The sequence below is a fragment of the Camelus bactrianus genome, chromosome 1 (assembly GCF_048773025.1).
Source record: "Camelus bactrianus isolate YW-2024 breed Bactrian camel chromosome 1, ASM4877302v1, whole genome shotgun sequence".
NCBI lineage: Eukaryota > Metazoa > Chordata > Mammalia > Artiodactyla > Camelidae > Camelus > Camelus bactrianus.
Genome location: NC_133539.1, coordinates 100,593,423 through 100,610,934, shown reverse-complemented (window position 1 = coordinate 100,610,934; position 17,512 = coordinate 100,593,423). Strand labels below are relative to the sequence as shown.

At 37.0% G+C, this 17,512-nt stretch overlaps 1 long non-coding RNA gene across 1 annotated transcript in view; it reads right to left on the bottom strand.

Annotated features, from left to right (window-relative positions):
- The window catches only part of LOC123616086 (uncharacterized), a 30,493-nt gene extending 13,508 nt beyond the window's left edge, over positions 1 to 16,985 (bottom strand). Inside the window, exons 1-2 of the long non-coding RNA XR_012509149.1 lie at positions 11,956 to 16,985; positions 8,189 to 8,309 (exon numbers count right to left, since the gene is read on the bottom strand). This is a non-coding gene — a long non-coding RNA (uncharacterized LOC123616086). The remainder of the gene's footprint in view (positions 1 to 8,188; positions 8,310 to 11,955) is intronic.
- Positions 16,986 to 17,512: the final 527 nt, after the last annotated feature.

Genomic DNA, 17,512 nt, shown 5'->3' with positions numbered 1-17,512 from the left:
TTATTTATTTTTCCAAACGTATCATTTCCACATATCCATGCTATTGAATTAGGTGTAATGAAAGACACAGAAAATAAGATGCAATTTCCACCCTCTAGGAGATTATAATCCATTTATCATATTATTATAATATAAAAAGAACAAAAGTCTGCCTTCATGAATGTTAAGACATGCAGGTAGATTGAAGGAGTAATTCTCACAATGATGTTCCTCATTGGCACCCTTGCCTATCCCCATCCACTCACATCTACCAGAGGCACGGTACTAAGTGAAAGATATTGAGGAAATATCTAGAATATTTCCTAGTGTTCTTATATACTCTTTCGCTTTACTCTGAAACATCTCTTCTAATCTCTGATCCACTCTACTTTTAACCCCAAAGTGGTAACAAGGGGCAAGGGCCCTGGAGGGTGCTTGACTCTTGTCTCTTGGGAAGCTTGTGACCTTGAGTACTTTGTGTAGTCACTCTACAGCTCAGTTTCCTTATCCTGTAAATGATGTCAATAATAGAGCTTATAGCATTGTAGTGAGGGTTAAATAAATTCATAACAGTATTTGGGTAAGTGTTTGGCATATAGTAAGCAATTAATAAATGTTGGCTTTTATTGTTACTGCCCAGTAGTTTGTTGCTTCTATTAATTGCTTCCTTGGACTCAGGAGCTAAACCACAGACAAGATGCACCATCCTTCCGCACCAAAATGGTACTTTAGGTCAGCAACAACCAGACCCGTATCACTCTGCTCTGACATATGGGACACGGAGGCATTCAGAGGAGACAGAAATTGCTTTTCCAATCTAGGAGAGTCTGATAAGGCTTCACAGCAACACAAAATTTGTCACTTTCTTCCACAAACACATAATTATATTTAAATTCTGTTTACAGTGCTTGCTTCAAAAATTCAAAATAGACTTGCTTTCAATATAGGTTGAAATGACAGAGTACTGTATTGGTCCATGACTCTTTTCATGAAAATAACTCTGATATATGACCAAATTTCATAGCTTAAAATTTGGCTGAAATTTAATTTTATCTTGTCCTTTTCTTATAACTCACTTTATACATTACATTTGGTTAACTCTTTGCTGTGAGAGCTGTATGGTGGCATTTAAAGGTAACCTCAAATTCTGACCCAGGGAAATGTATCAAAGCAATTTGAACCATAAGAATTTACATCTTTTTAAGCAGAGCCATCAGCAGCAGACCATGCATAAAAATAAAAATAAAAAAATCATTCTATTTGTAAAGAATGTAATCATTTCCATCATCTAAAATAAAGAAAACCTGCACAAAGCAGAAGACAGCCTTTTCCAAAGGGACAGCAGTAGTTTGGCTTTGAGTGACAAGAATAATTTACATCAGTTTATAAATTAAATACCAGTATGACAAACATGAAACCAGGCAGTATTCAACGTGGGGATATTATTAAATAACTGTCATCTTGTAGTATGTTTAAATTAGTTAATTTGTTTCAATTCATTAATTTTTAAATTAATCAGTTCTATATATTCTTTTGCAAAAAACTGCAAGGATTTTCCTGCAGCTCAACATTGCCCTCCTATGGACTAAAAGCCATAATATAGTGTCTTGGATGTTTATAAAAGAAATCAGAAAATTATACTCCTATGGCACAGGTTTTAAAATACACACTGAGCTCTTAGAATTCTGAAAAGCAGCACGCACAACTGCCCCAGCCTCCCTAACATGACCACATCATACTTGAACGCCTCCTCCCATGAATCAGTGCTGCCTTGAAAAGAGTTCCCAACTTTAGACTACACTGCAGTCTTGTGGGGGAGGCAACCATTATAGAAACATGAGCAACATCATGACAAGTCAGTTAGTTATTTCACTGAGCCTGGTCAATACTTACAGGGACATTTCAAGATGATTTTGTAAAAATTTTTTTAAAAATTTACAAAACCCATTAGGTCTCTGGGAGATTATGATGAGCTAAAGAATACCGGAAACTTTCCATGAATTAAGAGAAGAATAAAAAGCGCTTGTGAGTTTTATAGTCAAAGCTTCCAGAGAGAAATAACCCTGGTTCTGCTAGGAATTCAAGTGGACCTCTGGGCTGAGCTTGTGTAAGTCAAACAGTTGGGCAGGATAGAAATAACTGCTGAGTCATAGGATGGGATCAAGCTGGATTAGGTAAAAAGAAAATGGGAGGATCTTGGGAAGATGATTTTTTAAAAAACAAAAGCCATTGAAGAATTTCACTATCTTTTTTAAAATGACAATATTAAGACAATGTTTTGTGTGTGTTCAGATGATGATCAGAATGAGTAAGTGGCCCAACAGTGATCACCTTCATGCAATGTGCATACAAATAATATTCTTTAATCATTTTAAAATAATTACAAGTAAATTGGGGTTAAGTTGTTTTCGTCTCTATCAGCCTCAATTTCCTCACCTGTAAAATAGTATTATCATTCCTGTTTTGCAAGTTTGAGAGTATAGATGAGAAATAATCTAGGCAAAGTTCCTTACCTAGCACCTATTTTGGTAGAGTGGAAGCTTTAGAAATGGTGGTTGATTCATAAACAGTAACCATAATTATCACCATAGATATTAGAATTTGTCACGCCCTTTCACATGGATTTTTAAGTTTTATAAAATACAGCCCATTATTAGGATCACTGCTCAGTGGTATGACTTTCCTAGAGTCTTCAGAGTAGAAAACAAGGAGTCCAGACTAGCTTGGGAAATTTTAAGAAACTCAAGAAATTCATTATCACTAATTATTAGAGAAATAAAAATCAAAATTACAATGAGGTATCACTTTACATCAGTGAAAATGGCCATCAGTGAAAAGTCCACAAATGATAAATGCTGGAGAGGATGTGGAGAAAAGGGGACTCTCCTATACTGTTGGAAATATAGTTTGGTGCAACCATTTTGGAAAACAGTATGGAGATTCCTCAAAAAACTAAAAATAGACTTACCATATGATCTAACAATCCCACTCCTGGGCATATATCTGGAGAAGAATGTAATTCAAAAAGACACATGCACCCCAATGTTCATAGCATCACTGTATACAATAGCCAGTTCATGGAAACAACCTAAATGCCCATTGACAGATAACTAGATAAAGAAGCTGTGGTATATTTATACAATGAATTTATACTATTCAGCCATAAAAAAAGAATAAAATAATGCCATTTGCCATGACCAACGTGGATGGACCTAGAGATCACCATTCTGAGTGAAGTAAGCCAGAAAGAGAAAGAAAAATACCATACGATATCACTCATGTGGAATCTAAAAAAAGAAAAGATGACACTAATAAACTCATCTACAAAATGGAAACAGACTGGCAGACATAGTAAACAATCTTATGGTTACCAGGGGGAAAAGGGGTGGGAAGGGATAAGTTTAGGGGGTTGAGATTTGCAAATATTAACTACTGTATATAAAAATAGATTAAAAATTATTCTGTATAGCCCAGGGAACTATATTCAGTATCTTGTAATAACCTTTAATGAAAAATAAAATGAAAACAAATATATATAAGTATATGTATGACTGGGACATTATGCTGTACACCAGAGATTGACACATTGTAACTGAGTATACTTCAATTTTTAAAAAAGCAACAAATTCATCTTCTGAAGACCAACTTACAGGAGCATAAATTTCACTGAGGGTTTATTATAAAAATCCACATCCATAACTGAACATAATTTCAACTGCCTCCCACTTCAGTCCCTTCTATTCACCATAAAAAAATCTGCCTTCCAAAATAAAACATGGTGGGAGCCATTTGCAAGAAAAGGCAGAGAAATGAATCTAAGACCTTCATTTCTAGGTCTAAGTGTTTGTCCTTGAGAGCCTATTCTGGAAATTGTATCTTTTTCCTGTGGGTTCTTGAAGTGGCAGGAAATGTAGCTCCAGCCAGTCACTCTATATAGCCTTCCTTGGGCTTAACAAGCTCCACTCACTCTTGGCCCTAAAGATACCATGTATGCTATATGTGTCCTCTTCAACATCCAGCAGGTTTTAGTAAGTCAAAAACTAGCTGCAAGCAAAGATGGGAAAGTAAAGATTCTAATTATTTAATTATGTTCCAGTCCAAGAAAGGAGCCAAGCAAGTCTTCTGAGGCAACAGAGAATATCACCTATAGATAAATTCAAAATATTATTGGGTGTTATTAACTATATAAAAGGGCACAATCCAAGAAAACAGAAAGGAATGTAAGCCAAACCATGAAGTGATTTGAAATAGAGAATTCATTTTTTAAAATTAATTCTAAGGCACTCTTCTAAATCGTTTCACATGAATTGACACATTTAATCATTGCAGCAAAACTATGAAATATGAATGTATTATTTATCCATGTTTTACAAGCTTGGAAGCTGAGGAACACAAAGGATAGGTTCCTTACTCAAGATTACGCATGTGGTGATTGCACTCATCTTAAAACCAAAGATGAAGCCAATATTCAAATCAGAAGTGTCTAGTTCCAGAGTCTGAGCTCTTACCACTCCATGATACTGCCTTTCAAAGTTATTAAAATTATTTGAGCATATTTTTCTCTTAAAATACACCACAAATCAAAGATATCTTTGTACTGGTTAGGAGATTTGGTTAAGATTTATTAAACATGGCTCCCTCTACAAGGTAAAGCTATGAGCCAATATAATTAGATTTGTACCTTATCAAGAAATAAGGCAATGAAAAAACATGTATTTTTCTGTTAGGGGTGAGAGACTGGTGAAAAGTTGATTTTCTTTTGATGGGTAGACTTCTTGTGAGAGCAATATGGACCAGGGCTGCTTTGCTATAGATGGTATTACATTGTCCCTGATTAGATGTTGCTCAGAGACCCAAACCTACTCTGCTATCTCTTTGAGACATGAAAAGGTAACCCTGTGTTCCTGAGCCACACTGAGGGGGAGCCACTACCAGCAGCTAAAGAAATCAACACTTGTCCCAAGGGAAAGAATGCCTGCACCCTAAAATTAAGCTATGCTGTAATAAATTTATGACAATGAGAAGATCATAGTTAATGGCACTTCCCTCTTTGTTTATAACATCCAAGTAAGTGGGCCTCTTTTCCATTAGTAAGTGCTTGATGTAAAAGTCATTAATTTAGTTGATTCATTTCTTTGGATATGGAACCATTTAGATGAGCTGCTGGAAAACTTGTCAAGCTGATCTGGAAGGTGTTCTGGAACAGCCCCTTAAACAGTCTTTCTAATGAAATACTAGAGAACTTGAGCAGAGTGGGGCATGTCAGGGGTCAGAGTAGTTCATTTTAGAACTGACTTCCCATAACTAAAAAATTAAAGTCAGTTATAGCATACATAAATGAGAATAAAATGAGAATCAAGTCTTTTCCCCACAAAATGAGTAAGCAGTAGAAAATGACAAAGTCTTGGAAGATATGGCTGTTATGAATAAACTCCAAACTCTATCATAAAATTAATCAACTTTAATGTAAATTTGTTACCTAAGACAATTACTGATGTCAGAACAATAATGAGGATTTAGCAACAGTAATCAAGAATCTTATTCAGGAAGAGTATACATTGGCAGGGATGGAAACAAGGCAACAAATTAGAAATAATAGCAAAATTCAGGTCCTGTTAGCTTTGAAGAAGACACATCTATTTCAAAGATCATCAAAGGACTGAATGGTAAAGGTGAGAGAGAATTGATTGTAGGCAGATAGCACAAAGTAAGTACGCAATTTATAAAGAGAAACACTGAAAGAAGGGCAAATGGACAATTTTTACAGAGCTTCAAAGTATTACCTCTCAGAAACAAGCCAAAATAGGCTATTTAGAGGGTGTGCACCTCAGACATATTTACTGAACTAGAAATTCACACAAGATTCATGGCCCTAAGTGCTAATCCTACCACAAGAGACCAACTTGACATCATGGCCATGCAGACTTCGTCCTTAAGATGTATTTGAAAAATGTTCACAGAAAAACTCCCCACCTTCAAAAATAGATAGGAAATAGGAATAAGAATAGAGAAAAAGCCTATTGATCTTTACTATTTCCCTAAATGATTCGGAGATCATTTTAAAAGTTATCAGAGCTGGAGTTGGTTAAATTTTCAAGCTATGGTATTGTGAGTTTTAAAGTTGCAGACTATAAAAGTTCAGAATAAGAATCCATTCTAAAAGAGGCTAGGAGGCCAATTTTTTTTTTCCTCTGGTTATGAGGATCTGATAGTTAAAGGGAAAGTCAGTGTCTTCAAAGGAAGATGTGAAACATACATGGTACAGAAGATCTGCCACCCACAAGGAAAACCTGGAGAAGAAAAAATGTCTGGTTATGTTAATTAAGTCTGGTCTTGTACTAAGGTTTTCCAGCTTATTTGCCAGGCTGCTGAAATGGCAATATAAGTGAGGTGTAATTACTGGTGTTCCCAGTGAGAATTACAGACTTCTAGAGATGAAAGGAAAGCGTCACAGAGATCACAAACCTAAAATTCCTTAGGTCACAAACCAAAGTACTTGCTGAGGTCAGGGGCATGAGTGCATAAAGGGACCCAGTGGGGACTGTGGCCACCAGGGGCGTGTGCACCCCATGGAAAAGGGCAGCACCACCAAGTTCCAGCTGGTTTGCCATGTGAGGACCCAGGCTCTATATTACCAGCTTTTCTAACTTCTCATGAGAAGCTAGAGACAGAGATTTATATATAAAATAATCTAGTTTATTTTGGTTTTATTTATTTTTATTTATTTTTAATAGACAATTTTTAGAGCAGTTTTAGGTTCACAGAAAAACTGAACAAAAGGTCCTGAGAGTTCCCATAAACCTCCTGCCCCTACACATGTAAAGAGGCAAATGTCTGATTCCAAAGGCCCTGTTATGTACAATGTGTCAGATGGCTTCTCCATTCCAAATATTCATCAACAATTTTTTAAAAAATTAATCAACTCAATTTTTTTAGAGTAATTTTAGATTCACAGCAAAACTGAGCAGAAACTGAGTAGAAAGTACAGAGATTCTCTGTAAACTTCCTGTCCCCACACCTGCATAGCCTCCTCCCATCAACATGGTGCCCACCAGGGTGGTACGGTTATAACTGATAAACCTACATTAATCCGTCATTATCCCCTAGGGTCCATGGTTTATATTAAGGTCCACCCTTGGTGGTGTGCAGTCTATGGGTTTGGACTAGTGTATGACATATCATTATAGACACAGTATTATAACTGCCCTAAAAGTCCTCTGTGCTTCACCTGTTCAGCCCTCCCTCCCCACAACCCCTGACAGCCATCAGTCTTTTTACTGTCTCACCTCTCATAGTTTTACCTTTTCCAGAATGTCATATGGTTAGAATCACACAGCCCGTCTTCAGATTGACTTCTTTCACTAGTAACAAGCATTTAAGCTTCCTCTGTGTCTTTTCATGGCTTGATAGCTCATTTCTTATTTAACACTGAATAACATTCCTTTGTCTGGATGTACCACAGTTTATTTATCAATTCACCCACTGAAGGACATCTTGGTTGCTTCCAGGCTTTGGCAGTTATGAATAAAGCTACTATAAACATCCACGTGCAGTTTTTTGTATAGATGTAAGTTTTCAGTTCATTTGTGTAACAATCAAACAGCACAATTGCTGGATCATATATTAATTGTGTGTTTAGCTTTGTAAGAAACAGCCAAACTGTCTTCTGAAGTGGCTGTACCATTTTGCATTCCTATCAGAAGTGAATGAGAGTTCCTGTTGCTCTATTTCTTTGCCAGTATTTGGTGTTGTCAGTATTCCAGATTTTGGCCTAGGTGTGTAGCAGTATCTCGTTGTTGTTTTACGGAGTTTTTAAATGCTCAATACTCTTTGGTTAAAAGACCAAAAATGTTTAGATTGCTTAAACCTCTGCCTTAATTTAATTAAGACAAGAAAGAAAAGAAAAAAGGAAGGAAGAGAGTGGGGAGAGAGGGAGGGAAGGAGGAAGAGGAAAAAGAAAGAAGGAAAGAAGGAGGGTGGGGCCATGCGAATCAAATAAACAACATCTGTAGGCTACCAGAGTTCTAATTCCATTCAGCATGTCAGAGATAAGAAGCTTGGCCAGGAGAAGGGAAGGGCTTGGCAGAGATCATGCAGTTAGTTATTGGTTGAGCAGAGATCATGTTAGGATACAGGTTTCCTTTATCCCACCTCAGTGCTCTGGTTTGTGCAGTCAGATATTTTCACAAAGTCACCCTGAAATTCTTACCGTGGCAGTGGCCTTGCTTGTATGCTTTCCTCTCCTTAGCAGCTTGGTTGAAAAGTCTCCAAACAAACTCCAGCTCCACAGCAAATGTTACTCTGGTCCATCAAGTAGATCTTCTCTCAATCTGGGAGGGGAGTTGGAAGAGAAGGTTAAACTCTGATGTTTTATGGAGGTTCTAAGAGTCGGAGTCAATACAACTGATATCCTCCCTCCGTGCCGGGCCTAATATTTTGGAATCTCTGTCTTTTCTTTCAGCACTATTTCCAAAGTGCTGGTGCTGAACTGAATGTAAAAGCTGCTCCAGGAATAACATTTAACAAAGATCTTAGGTTTTTTTAAAAGTACTCTGACTTAACTTGTGCTGGAAACTTGGAGTCAAAGCTTCCCTTGAAAGAAGCAAAGTTCTAAGCAGTCAGAAGCATAAAGATGCTGCATAAAATGAAGATTATAGAAGGTCAAGGGGACAGAAAGGTGATACAAGATGAGACGGAAAAGTCATATGCCCAGAATAAATAGGAATTTAACACAATTAAGGCGTGATATTATTGTATTAAGCTATAAACATGGCTCAAAAGGTATTTTTAGGGAAGAGATCACTTAATATACTTCAGTCATAGACAGGAGAAAGAAGTTTTAAGGCAGTATTTGAAAAGTAATCTTGTAAAACAAGTGGGAAAATGTCCACAATTTGTGGCCCCTTCAGTGTCATAATCACCCAGCACCGTGTGTCTGTTTTTTACTCTAAAGTTGGCTCCTACACAGCATGCAGTTTAGTAAGTTTCTAGATTCTCACACAATCATGATTATTTTTAAGAATCATGACTATTGTGAATTATAAATATTTATATTATGTCTGCTTTTATACCAAAGATGTTTACTATTTAAAAGCATGAGAGAGCTTGGAAGGGCTCTGTTTTATAACAGTAGAAAAGACACGGTGATCCCTGGAAGCCCAGAGCACTGTTTTCCTCTTGGGAGTGGATGTGGTTATTGTCATCGGCAGTGATTTTGATTTTAAAAAACTGGTGATTTTGATAAAAGCAATTCAGAGCTATGCATAAATGAAAAATTCATGTCCTTTCAACCAACAGAATTTAATTAAACATGGTTCATGTGTTCTGTGTTTTTTTTAACCAATCTTCAGAGCTGTCTGCTGTTATTGACAGCTTTAGTCAACAAGATAAACATCATGGATGGAGGAAGACATATGTGTAGCATTTACTATTAAAATTGAGGAAGAGGAAAATAAAAGCATTTTGAGTTTGAATCATTTTCCTCTTTCAGTTTAAGTAAAAACACAACTTTCCAATAATCAAATTAATTTCCAAAAATGTCATTACTATAAAAGAACTAATACACAAATATATTTCAAAATTCAGGATACCTTTTATCACACCTCTAGCAAACTCTTCCTTCTCTCTTACTTTCCAGCTGAGGTTCCAAGGCCAACCTGCATGGGAAGGGCAGAACCTCCTAAAATAACTACAAACATGGGGCCCTCCCCTGAGCTGGTCCGTCATTGACAAACTTGACCCCCATCCCACAATTCCTTGGCGTCTGTTATTAGCTCTGAACCCATGATGACTGCTTTATCTTATGCTCTAACAGTCTTCCTGGGGGTGGGAAGCAGGGTGGCAGGGGAGGTCTCACCTAACCCCAGTGGTGGTAAATACCATCTTTATACTGAAGATTCCCACACTCACCACTTTCTAGGCAAAGCCCCTCTCCTGAACTTAGGTTTATACATCTAACTGCCCTAAAACTACAAGTTCAACATATCCAAATGAGCTCATCATCTTCCTCTGAACACAAACTTGCTTTTATCTCTTGACAGTAGTAGCTAGAACTACTATTCACTGAATTGCCCAGGACAGAAATCTGGTTGCAGGTGTTGGCTCCTCTCTCATTCTTCTCCCTGTGTCCAATCAATTATGCATTTATGTTTTATTCAGCTTGCTCATGTGTCTGTAATCTGCTGAATTTCTTTTCATACTCACAATGAAGGATACCATGATATGTTTCCTAGATCACTGTCATGTCTTCTTACTGGGCTGTGCTTCTCCATTTTTTAAAACCCCCTTCAACTAATTCATTTCTGTAGGCCTGTTGATCTTTAAAAATTGTAATGCTGACCATTGTCATTTACTAAAATACTTCAGTCGTTTCCCATTCTCTTAAGGTAAAGGCCAAAACCTACATGGCTTATATGGTCAAAGTGACTGCCCTTATCAAGCCTTAAGCTTCCCTTGAACTATTTTTCTTCATTCCGCTTCATTTACCCCCTTCCTGCTGACCTTAATTGTTTAATTCATCATTCTTCAGAGCTCAGCTTAGACACCACTTCTCTTGAAAGCTTCTCTTGACATTTCCTATGTGTTCACCAGTGTACCGAGCTTCCCCTATCTGAAGTACTGTAATATGATCATCTATTTTTTTTATTCAATAGAAATTTATGGAGTGTCCATTATATGCCAAGGGCTATTCTAAATGCTCTAAGTCTATCAGTAAACAAAACAAACAAGTTCATACTTTCATGGGTTGTATTTCAATGAAGGCTAGGAAATTAACAAGTAAATCCATGTCAGAGAGTGATTACTAGTTCATGGTAATCAGGGAAGGCTTATCTGACAAACCAACAGGGTAGCAAGGACTTGAAAATGAAGGAACAAGCCATGTAAATTTCTGAGGAAGCGAATTCCAGGCAGCAGAACAGTACACTGGAAGACAGTCAGAATAGAGTGAGCTGGGCATAACCCAGGACAAGGAAAGGACCAGCAGACAGATCTCACAAAGCAAGGTGGAGAGCAGTAGGATGTGAGCAGAGTAGTGGGAGTGAGGAGCAATGTCATAGTCATGTAGGGCATTGATGGCCTCTTGCAGACTTCCGGTTTTATTGTATCTGCAATGGAAGCCATGAAGACTTTTGAACAGAGGAGTGATATGACCTGACTTAGAAGGAGCACTCTAACTGCTATTTGGTGAAAAGACTGTAAGAGACAACGATGGTCACATGAGAGACCATTTGGAAGACTACTACAGTCAGTAATCTCGGCAAGAGATGACAGCAGCTTAGACTACCTATGTTGTATTGTAGTAAGTGAATGTTTTGGGAACATATTTTGAAGGTAAAGTCAAAAGTATTTGCAGATGTGTTGGACAACAGGATGTGAGAGAGAGAGAAGTCAAGGATCACACAATAGATTTTGTCTGAGGAAACAGCAGAGTAAAATTATCATTATATTGAGATGCGGAAGACTAGAGCAGGGCCCGATTTAGCAGGAAATCAAGAACTCAGTTTTGGATGTGATAGGTTTGAGATGCCCACAGGAGATCTAAGTGGAGATGTGGAGTACCACTTGGTTATCTTAATCAAAGTAGCTATAGTTCTCCTGGCTTAATGACACCTGAATTTAAACTCTGTGAACATAGGGTCCTGTTTTATTGTTTGGTTTTGGTTTTTAGCTGCTAAATTCCTAGGCTTAGCACGTACCTGGTACAGATGAGGTATTCAATTAGTAATTGATATTTGATTACTAAATATATAAATTAATTTCTAGTTTCATGATTTAAAGAGGGCTTCAGGTATTTTTGGTGATTTCTGAGCCACCACCAATGATTCTATGATTTCATTTATTTAAGAAGAAACAATGTAAATAGGGAATGAGAAACTATTCACTCTGGCAAAGTGCCCTCTGAAACAAAACCAACAAGACAAACAATTCTCTTGCACTAGACAAATCAGTTGGAGGACTGTTTACTTGACAGATTACCTCTAGTCAGGGCCTGTGTGTCTGTGGCCTTGTATCCAAGAGATACTAAATGAGTTTTGTTTGCAAAGTCCACCTTATGATTGCTGAGTCATTTCTTCTTTGCAACCATCGTGAAGTCGAGACAATCTCCTCCAGTCAACAGTCATTGCAAGGTCTAGGCAGGAGTATGGCAACTGCCTTCACAATCTACATCTAAGTTCATTCAATGTTGGCCTATAGAGTGAGAAAATTAATTGCCAACAAATTAATAATAAAAAAATTGTACTTATATTTGGATTTCTGCTTCTTTAAAAATAACAAAAGAGATGATAATATTGAACAATACTGGGCCAGCCTTTGGGCAGTGCATTAACTGGCTGGTGCTGAGTGGCCGCGGAGCCTCCAGGATGGCTGTGCACTCCCCCGTGACCCACCTTCAGTGAGTAATCCCATTAGCATTACAGTAGGCAAAGGTCATAGACAACCCAGAAATTCTCTTTTTAAAAAAATTGGTTGTTAAAAAGAGAATCAGTATTGTCCAGGGGGAAGAAAAAAGAGCCTCAATTCATACCTCATATCATACAGAAAATCAGCTTGAGATGAATAATAGACCTAAACATAAAAACTATGGTTATAGAGTTTCTAGAAGAAAGCATAAGAGAATATCTTCAGAAACTTGGGCTAGGTAAAGATTCCCTAGCAGGATCTAGAATAAACTATTCTAAGCTATTAGAAATGAACCACTTTTATCTGTCAACTATTAAAGTAGTAAAATTGATATAGTGGACTTCATTAACATTTTAAATTTCTGCTCATTAAAAGAAACTACTGAGAAATTGAATAGGAAAGTCATGGACTGAGAACATATTTATTATATATACAATCAACTCTAGCGGTTCAATAAAGAAAAATAACGTAATTATAAAATAGGCAAAAGAATTGTGCAGGCACTACAAAAGGAAGAAATACAGATGGCCAGTGAACACATGAAATGGTTCAACAACTTTAGTCACTGGGGAAATGCAGATTAAAGTCACAACGAGTTATATTACACACCCACTAAAATGGCTAAAATCAAAAAGACTGACATCACCAAATGCTGACAAGGATGTGGAACACCTGGCACTCTCATACACTGCTGGAGTATAAATTGGTAAAATTAACTTGAAAATTGGTCAGTTTCTCATAAATTGAACATATACCTGTTTTATGATCCAGAAATTACATCCCCAGATATTTACCCAAGAAAAATGAAATATATATGTCCACAAAACAGTGTATTTTCAAGAATATTTATAGCAGCTTTATTCATAGTAGCCAGAAACTGAACAGAATTAAATGTCCATCAGCCGTGACTAGATAAACAAGTTGTGGTGTATATACACTGCAATAGGATTCAGTTACTTGCAGTATTCAGCAGTCAACTAGGAAGAGTTTTTAGGGTGATGAAAACACTTTATATCTTGATCGGGTGCAGATTATATAGGTGTATGCAAATATCCAGACTCTACAAATTTTACATTTAAAAGCTACGCATTTCACTGTATATTAATTATACCTCACTAAATGTTTTTCTTCTTTGTTGCCAAAAATGCTATTAAATTAACTAACTGAAGTCATCACTACCAAGCACCGAATTAAACATGAACACCTAGTTAGCAAATTTTAAAGAAAACAATTTAGTTGCTTTTTTCATTTATTATCACTGCCTCAGTTACCAATTTATTTCAACTAATAAACCTTAGTGAATTTTGATTAAACTATTTTGTTGTTTTAATGAGCTTATGCTGTATATATACATCTTTGCTGTACTCTGACTGCAGCTACACATGGCTTCAGAAGAACCCAGCACAGTTCCTTCTTCAGCAACAGAGGCCTCTAGGAGCAAGTGATACACATGCTAGTGCTAAACATCCAAAGTTCCACTTCCCTTTGTATGTCTGTTCCTCATCCCCTACCCTTCCCTTCCTTCCTTCAGAAGTTGACAGAAGATAGAATCACTCAGAGATACTCTATGCAAAAAAAAAAACAAAAAAACAAAAAAACAAAAAAAAAACTCACAAAGGGCTGCTATAACAAAATACTGTTCACCAGGTGGCTTATAAACAATGAAAATGTATTTCTCACAGTTCTGGAGACTGGAAGTCCAAGATCAGGATGCCAGCAGATTCAGCTCGCTCTCCGATGCAGGTGCTTTCTAAAACCGCTTGTGTCTTTTATCATACATGGTTAGCTTTTGAAAAACAGTTCCAAATTAAAACTAAATGATATTGTTAAGAACAGATATACAGAGATTCTGTAAAAAAAAAAAAATGCTATATTGACTATCCAAAGAAGATACAAACTTTTCTTGCTGACTTTAATCCTGAGAGTCTAAAACTCCATGTATTTTGTTCCACAATGCATGGAGGTACAATTTACCAGGAATCCAAGGCACCTCCACAAACTTTTAAAATTCCATTTTTCCAAAACATAGATTTTATTTTTTAATCCAGGGGCCCATAGTCTAGGGATGATATGGTGTTCCACCCAGGGAAGGTTGAAAAATTGAATATTTCCACTTTCCAACCAAGACAGTGGAAGGAGATGAGAAGTTTGAATGGCTTGTAGGCAGCCAAAGTTCACATCTGCCCATGAACTGACATTCCAGATGACCTGATGGTGAAACAAATAAGACATCCAAACTTACTATCTAGAAATGAAATTCTTCTGCATGGACATGGAGTATATTGGCCTTTTGTACTGCAGCTTTTCACACAAGTTTTAGCCCCTGCTAAAAAAAACCAGATGAACTATGTAAATTGTTTAAATAAAAATAAACCAGAGGAGTGTTTGGAGACTGCTGTAAGATAGTGTCCATAAAATGTTATTTTTTAGTGAGTACAGTTGATCTCTCAATAACATAAGCCAGATGTTGGTCGGATGTTAGATATATCCAGACTTGACCCCAAATGTGACTTTGCTGTTTCTGTGGGTAAGCTCGAATTACTGCTCTCTATACTTTATTTAACCTAGGCTTGTAAGCTTGTAAGTAATAGTAGTCTGTGCTCTCAAACTGCATGGATGCAAGACCCCAAGACTGTCCGCGTGGCACAGAAGACAAGCATATGGGGCTCATAAATTTCCCCAGGGAGAAGTAGTGGTGAACTAGGGCCATAATTAGAATTGGATTATAAGGTGATAAAAGGCAGATTATGATTATCTTTTAAGAAGTTGATTCTTGATCAAAGTTCAGGACATTTGTGAATGTAAATCACTCTACTTTTGACCTTTTAAAGTATACATACAGAAAAATAGATTGAGAATTCAGTGACCCTTTCCTAGAATTATTTTTCTTAGTAGTGAATTTGAGTTCTAAACTGATTTATAAGTTAACATCCATACATTACCTTCAAGATGTCAAACTCCTCATTGTTGAAAGTTATATTGTCTTCATTTTCTCTTTTAATGAATATAGATTCTGCTGGCACTTTTTGTTTATATAAACTTATTTACACAAAGATGTAAAAATAATTTTGAATTATGTCCGACTTCGAGCATTACAGATAGGAAGAAAATAGGAGTCCACAAGGACAATGAGGTTACATACATAAGACTTATTATTATGTTATGTTCCTAAATTCTAAAAATTTTAACTGAAAGAACCAGGAGGTATAAATACGTCAGGATTCAATAACACTTTTCTGAAGACTAGTATAAGAAATAGTACAAATACACAGCCCAGATTTTCATGGTAATACCAGATTCAAAGAGTATCTTCCAACTACTCTCACACTGATAGACTGTGGTTTGAAAATGAGGCCACAAAACACTTTTACTGGAGTGAAACTTCGAAAAGATATCCAAATGTACATTATTTTGTTTTGCATCTGTGTGTTTCTTTAAAGCCTCATATTCCCCCAAGATATTTTTCCTTCTACAGCCATATGTCTGCGAGCAAGGCTCTCAGCTTGACAGATGATTAAAAGGGGGAACAAAGGTTTTGCCAAAGCTTATAACACTCTTATTCATGTTAAAGATGCCATAGGGAAGAGTTTTCTAGAATGTGCTTATAATATATAGTTCTGCATTTATTTATGTTTAAAAGACCCATAGCAAAGAAAATAGCTCATGGACAAGTACCTAAATCTATTCATTTATCTCTTGGAAGTTCAAAATGTACATTAACCTATCAGAGCTTTCAAGAAGTCCTACAGTGTGGAAATCTGTTTGGCTTTGTTTAACATGGGGGCCCAACTTTTTATTAATGTGACAGTGTATATTTGGGGAATTGCCAAAAATAATAAAGTTGAAGTGGAAACAGTTGTCTTCCAGTTATATATAAGTATTCAAAGAGCAATATATCACCATGTTCACAGTCGTAACATAGTTTACATTTACAAAACACTTCTTTAGATGCCATTTCATTTTATTCCTATAAATATCTTAGGAATTAGAAAGGGTAGGTATTAGTCACACTCACTTTGAAGATGAAGTAACTGAAGTTTACAAAACTTAAGTGAGGGCTCATGTTCCAGTGAAGATGAAGTAAAGCAACTCCACTCTGGAACCAAAAGCCATTGGCAGAAGGCATGGAGTGGCCATAAAGAACTCTAAGTAAAATGGTAGCAGGTGGCTTGAGAAGAAAACCAGTGCTCAAAGTACGAGCAATCAGTGGGAAGTTTCCTTGTTTTATTCTTTTTCCATACAAAGCTCCTTAGCTTTGAGTTAGCACAAATCCCAGAATAGTGTACTAGGCATGGACAAAAAGAGCTCCAAGAGAAATTGCTCTTTTTTTGTTCTTAGGATTGGAAGTGTGGCCTCTAGAAGACAGAGAGAGAGTGGAGGGAAGTTCTCTAACCTCTTCTTTCTCTCTCAGCTTTGCTTCCAGCAAGCCCCACTCAAGAAGCTACAACCCTGTGGTAGTGGCGGCAGTGGCATCTAGGTGGGTACCTGAAGGCAGGAGAACCCTGCTCTCCAACCAGAGAGACCATATGATCCAAAGGCCATGAAAGAAAATCTCCATTTTTTTCTTTCTATCCTTCTGCCACTTGTATCTAAGCAGAGGCAAACTCAGGACATGCAGACAGGGTAAAAAGACTAGCAGAGGAACAGGAAGGAGGGACCGTGGCAGCCAGACAGTCTAGGGGAGACAGTATAGAGAAGAGCTCAAGAAAAGGACCTCAAAATATTTTATATGAACCCTTTGACTCAGCCGTGAGCTGAGCAGTAGATGTGCCCCTGAACAGTATACCAGTAACTCTGAAAACTGAAATATGAGGTAGACTACAGTCAGGCCACAGACTGGCCCCCAAGTGGCACACATGCATGAGAGAGCTGAATAACATTGCAAAGACTTTGAAAAGTATACTGACAATTGAACCACAGTCCACATAAGGCATGTCAGAAATTGCAGCCAGCACCTAACTGAGTCAATTGCTTACTAAAACAAAACAAAACAACAACAAAGCATTCTCCATAGGGTCTAATCAAGACCGCAAACCTCATAACCATATTCACAATGTCCAGCATCCTACTCCAAATTATTCAACATGTAAAAGAATCAGAAAGATCTGACAAATTACCGAGGGAAAGGAAA